Raw genomic sequence first — 12,689 nt, forward strand, 5'->3', positions numbered from 1 at the left:
AATGGGGTGGGAACGGGGCCCCCCTTTCCGCACTATCTCAGCGCGGGGGGGGGGGAAGGGGGGAATTTTTGATGCTCTGGGGAAAGAGGATAGCTGGCTTGCTTGGGTCCCGCGACGAGCGACTCCACTGCGACCTCGACCGCGCTCCCGGCTTCCCCTCTCTGCAGCTCCCCGACAGACTCCGAACCCCGACAGACTCCGACTCTCCTCCAGACCCGTCTTGACTGCTGCTTCCCACACTCCGCCGCTGCCACACCTCTCCAACTTGCCCGATCCCAAAACTGAAAACTGACTGAATTCGCCCCACGCTCGGCGCTTTATAGTGCGGCAGGAGAACCCATATGCAAATTTCCGGATCAGGATGAGCTCGGGGGCGGAGCCACACTCGCCCATTGGACAGAGGAAAAGTGGGCGTGAACCTCCCCTGATCCTCGAATTTGCATATATCGATTCTACTCCGACGCGCCTAGAGGCGGGGCCAAATCGCCCCACGCTCGCTGATAGGACGGAACAGAAGTGGACGTGTATCATTCCTGATCCGACCTTTCCTCGGAAAGGCCGCTTTTTGCACCCGTGGCTCAGCGTGCGTCCCGCACGAGGCCAGGACAGCCTGACGCTCGGCGTTCACAAGTGGTGCGGGAATGGCCGCAGAAGGAGAGGCGAAGGTGGTGGAGGGTTTAAAGTGGTGGTCCCTGGCCACGGTGACGCTTGGAATGGCGGTGATGCGATGTTTGCGAGAGCGAGTTGTGAAGGTAAAGGTCGTGGCTGTTGGCGTTGTTATTGTTGCGAAGCGGCGTTGCGGTTGGTGGTTGTTATGTGATGGCGGTTGAGACGTGGTTGGTTCAAAATAAAGACAGAACAGAAAAACGGCTATCTTAAAGGGTCGCAGCCCGAATGAATCACATTTATTCCCTCTAAACAACGGGTTTTGGGCTAACTACACATGTACTTACAGAGATATCTCACCTACAGGACCTGAATGGTGGTTTGCGAATTTCCTCAACCACAACACTATATATATATTCATGGAGGTGTACCCATGCCATCTTGTCCAGCTGTTTTCCTTTCACCACACCTTGTTCTTGTTGGCCCTTCACCCTCTGTTGTTCTGCTCTTGCATGAGCCCTCCTGACATCGATACATAATTAGAAAGAGCAATCAGTGGTTGAATACCCTCTCCAGAACTTGTTTTGTGTTGTGTTTGTGCAGTTTTGTGTGGCGTTTGCGAACTTGGGTGTTACGTCATTTATATGAGACATAATTAGAACTGCCACTTTATAACTGCTGGCATTGATGACTAGGTACCAAGATGTCCCGCTTTGATGCAACCCCGCTTTGATCAGACACCTCCTGACCCTGACCCATGACTTTTTTATGATCATTCATTTTTCAATTGAATTTAGAATGGGGTTAAAATATATTCAATTCATGTCAAGTGGCAGATCAAATAGGTACAGTCCTGTATTGGAGTTATCAGGATGAACCTAGATAGGATTCATATTTCAGCTGCTACTCTACCCTCAAACCAATCCAGGCACAGCCAAGTGGGCCTCATTTTTTTTTTTTTTAAACCCCAAAAAACCCAAAAGAATCCATGTCAAAAAATTAAATAATTCTGGCTGCCAGACGATGCATCAAACCAAGTTGAAATTTAAAACGTGTATTCCACATCACGACTAGATCATAAATCTGAAGTTTCATGTCAATTTATTAAGCAGTTCCAGAGAAAGTATTTAATATTTTTCTTCAATCCAATATGCCTGCCAAACAATATGACCTATCAAATATTCCTTCACAAACTTGCACTCCCATGACTTTGGGAACATTTGTGTGAAGTTTCCCCTCAATTTGTCCAGCCGTTCTGGAAAAGTTTTTAATAGGTTTTCGGGTAAATTCAATATGGCTGCCAAACCATGTGACCTATGAAATCACGTCATATGTGTGAAACTTTTGTTCCTCATGGATAGGTGGTTACAAGTGTAAAGTTTCGCCACGATCTGTTTAGCCACTTCAAAGAAGAAGATTTTGGAAGGTTTTCAAAAAAAATCAATATGGCTGTCAAATCATGTGACTGATGACGTCATCAACTTTTTTTCTGTGGACCATTTTATCCCGACATGACCCTCGAAAATTTTCATACTGCTCAGATGTAGCATTCTACATATGCAATTATGACATCATCAAAAAAATCACACTTATTCCCCCATGAGTACTTGTGCGGCAAGTTTCAATTTTTTTCCTTGGTGCGGATTCAGATGCAGAGGTCCAAAGTTTCCCCCCCCGTTTTTTCAATATGGCTGCCACACCACGTGACCTCTGACGTCATAATTATCATTAAAACGTTCTCCTTGGGTATTCGCATCCATGATGAAAATGTCGTTTCAATCCGACAAGCGCTTGCAGAGAAAAACACGAAAGTTCTGTGCGGAAAAACAAACGAACGAACAGACAGACAATCTAACGGTCTCAAACGCAATAACCTCTGCTTCGTCGAGGGTAAAAACAACTGATTACCTCATGGAGACAATCGCATGCACATAATGAGGCCAAAAGACAACATCAAAATCCTATTGCACCCAGTAATTTCCCCATTTATCAGATCCAGACAGGATTTCAATTCCGAACTTGTTCTACCCCTGAAGAGTGGCGAGTCCAGCATGGATCAAGTTTATAACATTGTTGTTCTCGAAAGAAATAATCGAAACGGTTTCGGTGGCTCATGGTCAGATCGTGCTGGAGTTTATACACCATGCATTTCCTAATGCACGACGAGCGATCAGGCCTGCTTCTCATTTTCTCGTTAGTCGAGGGCCGACCTGGTTCAAGTTCATTGCTAAAGGCAGCGCAGCGGCTCGGAGAGTTTAAAGGCGAAGCTAGCTGGGATGTATTTCAGAGTTAAATGGCCCAAATGCCTGCAATCAGCAAAGGCTCAGAACCTCGACTCTCGTATATGGAGCGACCATGAATGCATTGCAGCAGGCTGCTTGAAAGCACACCGCTGAACTACGCGCCCTGCGGTCATGCATCCACCAAAACACAAAGCACCACAATGAACCTTATAGAAAACACTGCATACGTCGAGGAGATATAAAAGCAAACACATATCGATGAAAACCAGGTCGTAGTAGGATCAACTGCTGATATAATCTTAATGTACAGTGTTATCCAAAGGTACCAAGTCAACGACAGTCATTTGCTGATGAACTGATGCACTGATGCGAAGTTGCTGCACACTTTCCTTTTATTAAATCAAAACATTCCACTTTGAGAAGATTTTTAAAATATTTGCAGAACTAACGTGAAGCTTGCTGTGTCGAAAGTTCCCACAATATCGTTGCAAGGGTGTGCAAGGAACTTGGACATGGGAGGAGGCTATTTGGCCCATAATGCCTGCACACCATCAACACCACATTCATTCAGTCTATCAGTTGATCATTTTGATGTTTACAAAATTACGGCTCGTGGAAGAGCGAGAACACAGCGGATCAGGACGCAACAGAACAAAAGGAACAGTAGAAGGGGAGGGGGAAGAGGATGGGGAGGGAACACACCAACAGCAGGGATGGGGGACAAAAATTGAGGGAGACTTGAACAAATACGGTATGTGTGGAGGAAAGAGGGGGGGGGAGGATGCATGGGGTGGACAAGAAGGATACAGAAGCAAACTCTCAGGAAGGAAAAACTGGAAATTTGAAAATAGGTGAGTTTGGGGATGGGGTGGGGGAAAGGAAGAGAGGGTTGATGGGAGGTAGAAAAGATCATGGTTTTGGATGGAGGATGATCTGAGATGGTGAGAAACAGGTGTCTCGAAGACTTAGAGGGAAGATGGCTCCACGGGCAGAAGAAAAAAAAAACAGAGAAATGAATGATTGGAGGCAAACAGTGATTCTGAATTTTGGGAGTTTCACCAGAAGATGTTGCTAAACCGTGTGCATCCTGCAGAAACCTGGGGGGACAAATCACAGAAATAATAGAGGACACAAGACCGGAAACAAGAAAAAGAGAAATCAGAGATTGCAGACCCTTGCCAGGATTTATTTTGTGTGGTGTATTTTGTGTATTGGTGTGTTATGTAATTAATAATAGACATCATTAGAACTGCCACTTTATAACTGCTGGCAGTGATGACCAAGTACCAAGATGTCCTGCTTTGATGCAACCCTGCTTTCATCAGACATCTGACCCATGACGTTTGTTCATTATTATTCATTATTCAATTGATTTAGAATGGGATTAAAATTAATTCAATTGAAATGTAAGACCAAAGAGGTACAGTCCTGCAATGGAGTCATCAGAAGGAACCTGAACAAGCAAAAAGCAAAGATTAAGTCATCAGGAGGAACCTGTAAAGGATTCACATTTCAACTGCTACTCCATATGGTTATATATATATACTTACTTACTTCTTCTTTCGGCTGCTCCCGTTAGGGGTCGCCACAGCGGATCATCCGTATGATCCGCATAGAGATTTGGCACATGTTTTACACCGGATGCCCTTCCTGACGCAACCCTGGTCGCCTCTTATGACACAGGGATATGGTACACCTATTTTAACCGGGGTATACACCGGCCCAGTATACTGGTACTCATTTCGCCGACCTCGGAAGGATGACAGGCTGAGTCAACCCCCTGGTGTATTAATTCAGTGGCCCAACAGGGCTTGAACTCAGGACCTCTTGGATCCCAAGCCGCTGCCCTAACCACTGCGCCAACACCAGGCTATGGTTATATATATATATATATATATATATATATATATATATATATATAGATGGATGTCAGGATTGAAAGACATATTCCAAGTGTTAGGTCTGTAGAGAGGGAAGAGGCTGTGCCTGCCTATGTAAAGGATGTCATTGGAGAGGGTGGAGTAATCAGCAATTATCTACAAAGAGGATTTTCTCGAGATTCAGAGAGATTGCTCATGAAGATTAGGAACAGGACTTGGCCCAGATCACTGCCTTGGGGGACTCCAGCTTTAGCAGGGGGAGGAGATGAAAAGATCTCTTTCAGCACCACGTTGGCTACGATAGTAGAGGAAGTCAGGAAACCATGTGTGAAGTTGCCCTTGAATGCCATGGGCAAAGAGTTTGGAGAGTAAGGTGGGATGCCAAACTATATCGAAAGCTCAAGAGAAATGGCCCTAATCTTCTGGCTGGCATCAAGGGCCTCCATCCATTGTTGGGAGAGTAGAAGAAGCATGTCCAAGGTAGAATGACCTGGTCTCAATCTGAATTGATGAACTGATATCAGGCCATTGGAGAAAAGGAAGGATTTTATGTCAATTGCAATGATGACTCCCATGACCTTACTGATGATTGAAAGTGAACTGATAGGTCTGCAGTTGAGGTGATCCATTTTTGGATGGAGTGCATTAATGTTTGCTGACTTCCAAGTAGATGGAAGATGATCTAGCTGAAAAGAGCAGAAAGAAGATGTGCAAGAGCAGCAGAGCAGATTTTTTTTAGTGCAAGTGAGCTGAAGCCATCTGGTCCAGTTGCAGAACTATGAGAGTTTAGGGTCAACAGAAACTTGTCCACCTTCTCGGATGCAAAAGACAAAGTCCAGGAGCAGTTGCGTGCAACTGGGTAGGGTAGGTACCAAGATTGAGGGGTTAGGGGCACACGATTTGGAAGCAAACACAGAATTGAGGCATTCAGCTTTCTTACAAGTGGAGTGGCTGCATAGTGGCATTTGAAATGAGGGAAGGGATGAAGGGGGAGCCCCCTTCAAAGAAAGATTTAACAAGGTGACATCAGGTTATGACAGGGAGACTTAAGTTTGAAAGTTCATTTTTGAGGTTAGACAGATGTTGCTTCCTGGCTCTTCTGAGAGTGAACACACGCTTGTTGTGGGCTTTTTGGAATACACTAAGATTACCTTCAGTTGGATGAACTTACCAGGAAGAGAAGGCAAGTGGTTTCAGACCAAGTACCTCACCACAGGATTCCATTGGTGGGAAGAAGGGTGGGATAATTGAAGACAAGATAGGATGCATGTGTGTGTGTGAGATATATATATATATATATATATATATATATATATATATATATATATATATATATATATATATATATATATATATATATATATATATATATATATGCAGTCATCACTGTCAGGAGAATGGTGCAACACACAGACAAACAAGAGGTCGGAGCAGAGTGTAAGTCACAGCCAGAGGTACTCCTGAAGCCCAACTCCTTCGCTGGGGTGGGTTTCAGACCTAAAAAAAAAATCAGAGACAATAACTGGGGACTGGCACTTTGGAGTTTGGGGTGTCCTGTGAGAGGAAAGATTATGTTTGTCTGGTTTATCAGCAGCAGCCTCATTTGAGCTCTGTCAGGTTAGTGTGGAGGAATCAGATGTCTTAGGTCCAAACAGTTAGATATAGGGGAAGAGGCGACGGGAGAGTGCAGAATGGGAGGGGGGGGGAGGATTTCCAGGGGCAAGGTGAAGCTTTGCGGAGTGGTGTGAGGGGTGCGGTGGATGTTTTGAAGGTGTGGGGTGCGGGGGAGGGTTTGAAGGTGTGGGGTGCGGGGGAGGGTTTGAGTGTGTGTGGTGCAGGGGAGGGTTTGAGTGTGTGTGGTGCAAGGGGGGGTTTGAGTGTGTGTGGTGCAAGGGAGGGTTTGAGTGTGTGTGGTGCAAGGGAGGGTTTGAGTGTGTGGGGTGCAAGGGAGGATTTGAGTGTGTGGGGTGCGAGGGAGGGTTTGAGTGTGTGGGGTGCGAGGGAGGGTTTGAGTGTGTGGGGTGCGAGGGAGGGTTTGAGTGTGTGGGGTGCGAGGGAGGGTTTGAGTGTGTGGGTTGCGAGGGAGGGTTTGAGTGTGTGGGGTGTGAGGGAGGGTTTGAGTGTGTGCGGTGCAACGGAGGGTTTGAGTGTGTGGGGTGCAATGGAGGGTTTGAGTGTGAGCGGTGTAAGTGAGGGATTGAGTGTGTGTGGTGTAAGGGAGGGTTTGAGTGTGTGCGGTGCAACGGAGGGTTTGAGTGTGTGCGGTGCAACGGAGGGTTTAAGTGTGTGGGGTGCAAGGGAGGGTTTGAGTGTGTGTGGTGCAAGGGAGGGTTTGAGAGGGTGTGGTGCGAGGGAGGATTTGAGTGTGTGGGGTGCGAGGGAGGGTTTGAGTGTGTGGGGTGCGAGGGAGGGTTTGAGTGTGTGGGGTGCGAGGGAGGGTTTGAGTGTGTGGGGTGTGAGGGAGGGTTTGAGTGTGTGGGGTGCGAGGGAGGGTTTTAGTGTGTGGGGGGCAAGGGAGGGGAGGATTTGAGTGTGTGGGGTGCGAGGGAGGGTTTTAGTGTGTGGGGTGCAAGGGAGGGTTTGAGTGTGTGGGGGGCAAGGGAGGAGGGTTTGAGTGTGTGGGGTGCAAGGGAGGGTTTGAATGTGTGCGGTGTAAGGGAGGGTTTGAGTGTGTGCGGTTTAAGGGAGGGTTTGAGTGTGTGGGGTGCAAGGGAGGGTTTGAGTGTGTGTGGTGCAAGGGAGGGTTTGAATGTGTGCGGTATAAGGGAGGGTTTGAGTGTGTGGGGTGCAAGGGAGGGTTTGAGTGTGTGGGGTGCAAGGGAGGGTTTGAGTGTGTGGGCTGCAAGGGAGGGTTTGAGTGTGTGCGGTGCAACGGAGGGTTTGAGTGTGTTGGGTGCAATGGAGGGTTTGAGTGTTTGCGGTGTAAGGGAGGGTTTGAGTGTGTGCGGTGTAAGGGAGGGTTTGAGTGTGTGCGGTGCAACGGAGTGTTTGAGTGTGTGCGGTGCAACGGAGGGTTTGAGTGTGTGGGGTGCAAGGGAGGGTTTGAGTGTGTGTGGTGCAAGGGAGGGTTTGAGTGTGTGCGGTGTAAGGGAGGGTTTGAGTGTGTGTGGTGCAGTGGAAGGTTGGAGAGGGTGGAGTGCATGGAATTTAGGGGTGGGGTGAGGGGAAGCATTGAGGGGGTGGATGCTTAGTCTGATTCCAAATCCCAAATTTTGACAAACCCAGATAAAGATCATGAGATGGGAGATAAGATCGTTTGTTGAAGGCATGGAGAAATACGGCACTGTATATGTGGGGGAAGGGTTGGTTGTCGAAATGCCTTTCTGATAATTATCAGCTCTGAAAAATAATCCGGAAGAAGAAGAAAAGAAGAAAAGAAGAAAAGAAGAAAAGAAGAAAAGAAGAAAAGAAGAAAAGAAGAAAAGAAGAAAAGAAGAAAAGAAGAAAAGAAGAAAAGAAGAAAAGAAGAAAAGAAGAAAAGAAGAAAAGAAGAAAAGAAGAAAAGAAGAAAAGAAGAAAAGAAGAAAAGAAGAAAAGAAGAAAAGAAGAAAAGAAGAAAAGAAGAAAGAAGAAGAAGAAGAAGAAGAAGAAGAAGAAGAAGAAGAAGAAGAAGAAGAAGAAGAAGAAGAAGAAGAAGAAGAAAGAGAAGAAAGAACCGACGACATTTATCATGGTCGAGAAGGAAAACACATGTTGCATTTCTGAAGGTGATACAAGGGTTGAAATGCATTTTTCAAATGATTTTAAATGCTTTTAAAAGAAGAAGTGTTTGTATTTAATTGGGATTCAGTTTGGAGAAAGGAGGTTGACATAGAACCAGAAATCGAATGAAATTCAAGTAGAAATGAGAATCGTTTATGAGTGAAAAATACAGTTTCGATTTTTATTTTTTTTCGAAGCAAGGAGGTGAAATAGGATTATGTTGCAGAAGTAGAAGCAAGATTCCCAGAAAAAATGGAAGGAAACGAAGAACATGGAGCAGAGTTTTCAGTTTCTATCTGAGGAAAGGCCGCGCCAGGCCTTGGACAATACAATAGGAAATGAACGAAACGAACAAATTACAATTAAATGTTGCACGGGATACAACAGGAACATCTCGACAAAAACACAACTTAAAAACACAGCAAATCCGGTTCGGAAAACTCGGCTTTTGTGAGGTGGAAATGATAGCTCAGATTTTCACCAGCTCGTGTGAAAACCCCCAAACCGGAGGCCGATCTCACTCGTTTCTCGCCTGTTGTTCACCTTCAAGTTAAATAATGTCGATCGTTTCGAAATTTATTTTGTCCGATATTGTATATTGTTTTTCTAAACTCCAATTTAAATTCATGAGAAACACCCACTCTCTACGGGAGCAGGCAGTGAGATAGGGAGTGGGAGTTGGTCGTGTGTGTGTGTGTGTGTGTGTGTGTGTGTGTGTGTGTGTGTGTGTGTGTGTGTGTGTGTGTGTGTGTGTGTGTGTGTGTGCTGTGCATACTGTGCGGATAGCGGTGTGTTAATGTCCTACTTCTTGAACGGCCAAAATTATTCCCACGTTCTTGTGGGGTTGTTCGTGGAAGCTTGGCTCAAGCCTTTCACGAACTGGCTGACCAGGTCTGATGTTCGACTACTTAGGTTAGGGCAGGAATTTGGAATTTGTTCATGGTGCTGGCGATAGCTCGCCTACTCTGTGTGAAGATCACCATTGGATATTTAACATCAACCGACTAATGCCAAGAGATGGGATTCCAGTTTAACGTCCATCCGAGAGACGACACACACATTGACGAATCACACTGCCTGTGAAACACCGGGATGTTGGGTCGGGATTCAAGTCCAGGCTACACAGCGTGAGCATGCGTACCTCTCGGCTTTCCCTCCGTGGTGTGGAAATTGTTTTTAAAACTGAAAATATTTTTTCTCATTGTGATCAAATATTTTATGGTATACAACCATGGTATCACCATTGAAAGTTGAAGATTGAAGAACACATGCCAAGTGGCATCACCAACCACTCCACAAAATGGTTGAAGAAACTCTTAAAAGTGAAACATTTAATTTATATTTGTATTTATCTATGCCAAATTGATAGGTCGTATAATGGAAGAACAAAAAGGGGAAACGTGGAAAATTAAATTTCACATTTTCAGCAAGCCAGCCACCACCTGTTGCACCGCAAAACAACATATGGCCAATGCAGGTGAATGACCCCTGAATTTTGTTCAAGTCGATCGATGTACAGTATTCAGTGACGGTGCGAATATTGTAGAGCGTTCGCAAAGTGGCTTCAGCACTCCAACGAAACGGTTGATAAGAAACTGCTTGCTTGGCACACGATACACAATTACCGAACCGTCGTATTAAACATACACCTCCTGGAGATGCTTGAAATTTCCAAATTTGACAAATGAACACTTTTCTCGGAGTTGGAAATGCCTGTAAGTTCGATTCTGGAGCTAAAATTTTGTAATTCAGCTTAGTTTAAGAGAATATCGAGGTTATCGCATGTGCGGAAATGAAATAAAGTCATGAATGCTGTCATCTCTGGGTGTTTATACACATTGCAATGTACCCAGCGCTTCATAGCTATGATGAACAGACATACAATAATATGAGTGAGGAAAGTGAAAAAAAACTTTATCGTTAAGAAATCGTTGCGGCCTGTTCCAAGTCAAGGCATGGTTGAGCAGGCCAAAAAACATGGTGGCTTCAGACCCCAGCGAGGCTACCTAGGACATGCCTTCACACCCCATTGATAGCAGTGACTGAGGATGCGCCTGATAAAGGAAAAATTAAATAAGGCCATTAATTATGTTCAAAAGGGGTGTTTCAATTAACCCAAACTCCCTATTTTTAGTCATGCACTTCCTTGGAGTTTTCTTTGGGTACATACAGTTTCAGGCTGATATGTTTCATGGTTTTGGAGTTATGAAGGAGACACACACTGACACACACCGACACACACCGACACACACCGACACACACCGACACACACCGACACACACCGACACACACACACACACACACACACACACACACACACACACACACACACACACACACACACACACATTTATTAATATAGATAATAAAATGCTTCTTCGTCTGTCCGTTCATCCATGTGTAACACTCCTTTCCATCCATTGGTCGGATAGATGGCCTGACTCCACCCACAATTCTAGCCTGAAAAAATCATACGGCCGCCATTTTTGTGATATGCGAAGCGGATTTCTTTGAAGCTGTCATATTCACAATCCCCATGCACTCCTTACAAGTTTTGCCTTCAGTTTAAAATGACAAAAGCGACAGTTAAAATAATCATCAAATGTTGAAAGGTTGGTTGCAGCTGATAGATGTAACAGGCCACAGTAGTTAAAGGTGTCAGCCTTTGGCCCATCGTCTTCAGGCCTATGGTGTCAGCCGATGGGCCAGTGCAATTGCAATCTATCCGAGCCGTATAACCATGATGTAGTTTATATGCACATCAGCAGTGGGCATGTTTCTACTTCAAACCCGCGTTTTAAAAGTTTTTTTATGGAGCGATCGAAACAGTGGTCTGTTGCCTTATAAACCGCCCAAATAACTATGTGCCCTTGAGCAAGGGCGTTTATTGCTGAGGTTCCACGAGTCCTTGCTATTATTTACAACTACATTTTCTTAAACGACTCGATCATAGACCATAAAACCCATATCTTTACATAGGTCTTTGTGCGAGGAGTTCTGGGATTCTCGAGAGATTATGAAAGAAAACATCAGTCATTATTTACTTTTAACAATGTGTCTATATGTATCAGGAAGAATATAATGGGTTTTGGGTGCTTTATTGGCACAATTAGGCTGCTCATGGTCACTTGAGAGTTTCGATTACACTAGGTTTCTACATACTGTATCTCATGGGATGGTGAGTTAGACAAGTGAGAGCAATGGGCTTTAACGTGCATGAGCCATGCAGTTGCTGTTTCAATGGCGGTTTCTGTGAAGTCGGTGATAGCATGATAGGAGAGGGGAAATAGTTAAATATTCTGCTCTTTCGAAGAGGTAATGAGGAAATATGTAATTATCGATGTTGGAATGCCTCTTTTGCTTTTATGAGTGAGAGAAGATGGGGGGGGAGGAGGACAGAGAGTTGGGGTTGGGAGGAGGGGGAGAGAGCAAAATAGGACAGAGTTGGGAGTGGGAGGTTGAGGAAGGGGGTGGGGTTGAGAATTTGTGGTGGGAGTGGTTTGGGGAGGGGATTGAAGCCTTAGGGTTGGGAGAGGGAGGTTGAGGACTTGCAATTGGAAGGGGGGAGTTGTGGACTTGAAGTCACATTTTACATTGCATAGATTTCTAAAGGTCCCTGCAAGTAAATATTGTTATTATGCTATTATTATGGGATGGAAATGATCGATTAATTTGTGATTATAATAATCGATGAAAAATCTAACTTAGATGACATGGAGGCAAGAGTCAGGAATGGTGGAAGATGTATCAATAACCTTAGGTATGCTGATGATAATACTCTGTTGGCAGAAAGTAAAGAAGACTTGATGAAACTGCTACAGACAATGAAGAAGGAAAGTGAAAAAGCTGGTCTTTGTTTAATGAAACCAAAAAAAGACTAAAATCTTGTCAACGGAGAAGATTCCATGGTGTCCTTAACGAAGGGTAAGTGATCTATACAAATTACAAATTTTTGTTAACAAATTCCTGGTATCTTTTGCCTGTAAACAAATTGCAAATTCCTGGCTGAACTGTGGTTAGCAAGTGGTCTGGTCTTCTTGGAGGTTCCTTCACACCAGACTTGCCATCTTTGGATATGAAAGGTAACTACTTTTTAGACTCTTGTTGATGCTTGAACACGGATTACATGTGGCACAAAGACAGTGGGAGATGTGGATGCACTTTTACATTAATTATATGCAAGGATACTATGGTACACAATGGACAAAATATGGTATATGGGACTTGATCCTGGGATTGCAGCACCGTGAGCTAAGTG

At 44.8% G+C, this 12,689-nt stretch overlaps 1 long non-coding RNA gene across 1 annotated transcript in view; it reads left to right on the top strand.

The window, feature by feature from the left end:
• The first annotated feature begins 8,328 nt into the window (after positions 1-8,328).
• The window catches only part of LOC147014340 (uncharacterized), a 34,060-nt gene continuing 29,699 nt past the window's right edge, over positions 8,329-12,689 (top strand). Inside the window, exons 1-2 of the long non-coding RNA XR_015050739.1 lie at positions 8,329-8,436; positions 12,221-12,355. This is a non-coding gene — a long non-coding RNA (uncharacterized LOC147014340). The remainder of the gene's footprint in view (positions 8,437-12,220; positions 12,356-12,689) is intronic.

This window comes from Eptatretus burgeri, chromosome 13 (genome assembly GCF_056783735.1).
Source record: "Eptatretus burgeri isolate ZD-2024b chromosome 13, Ebu_testis_v1, whole genome shotgun sequence".
In the NCBI taxonomy this organism is placed as follows: Eukaryota; Metazoa; Chordata; class Myxini; order Myxiniformes; family Myxinidae; genus Eptatretus; species Eptatretus burgeri.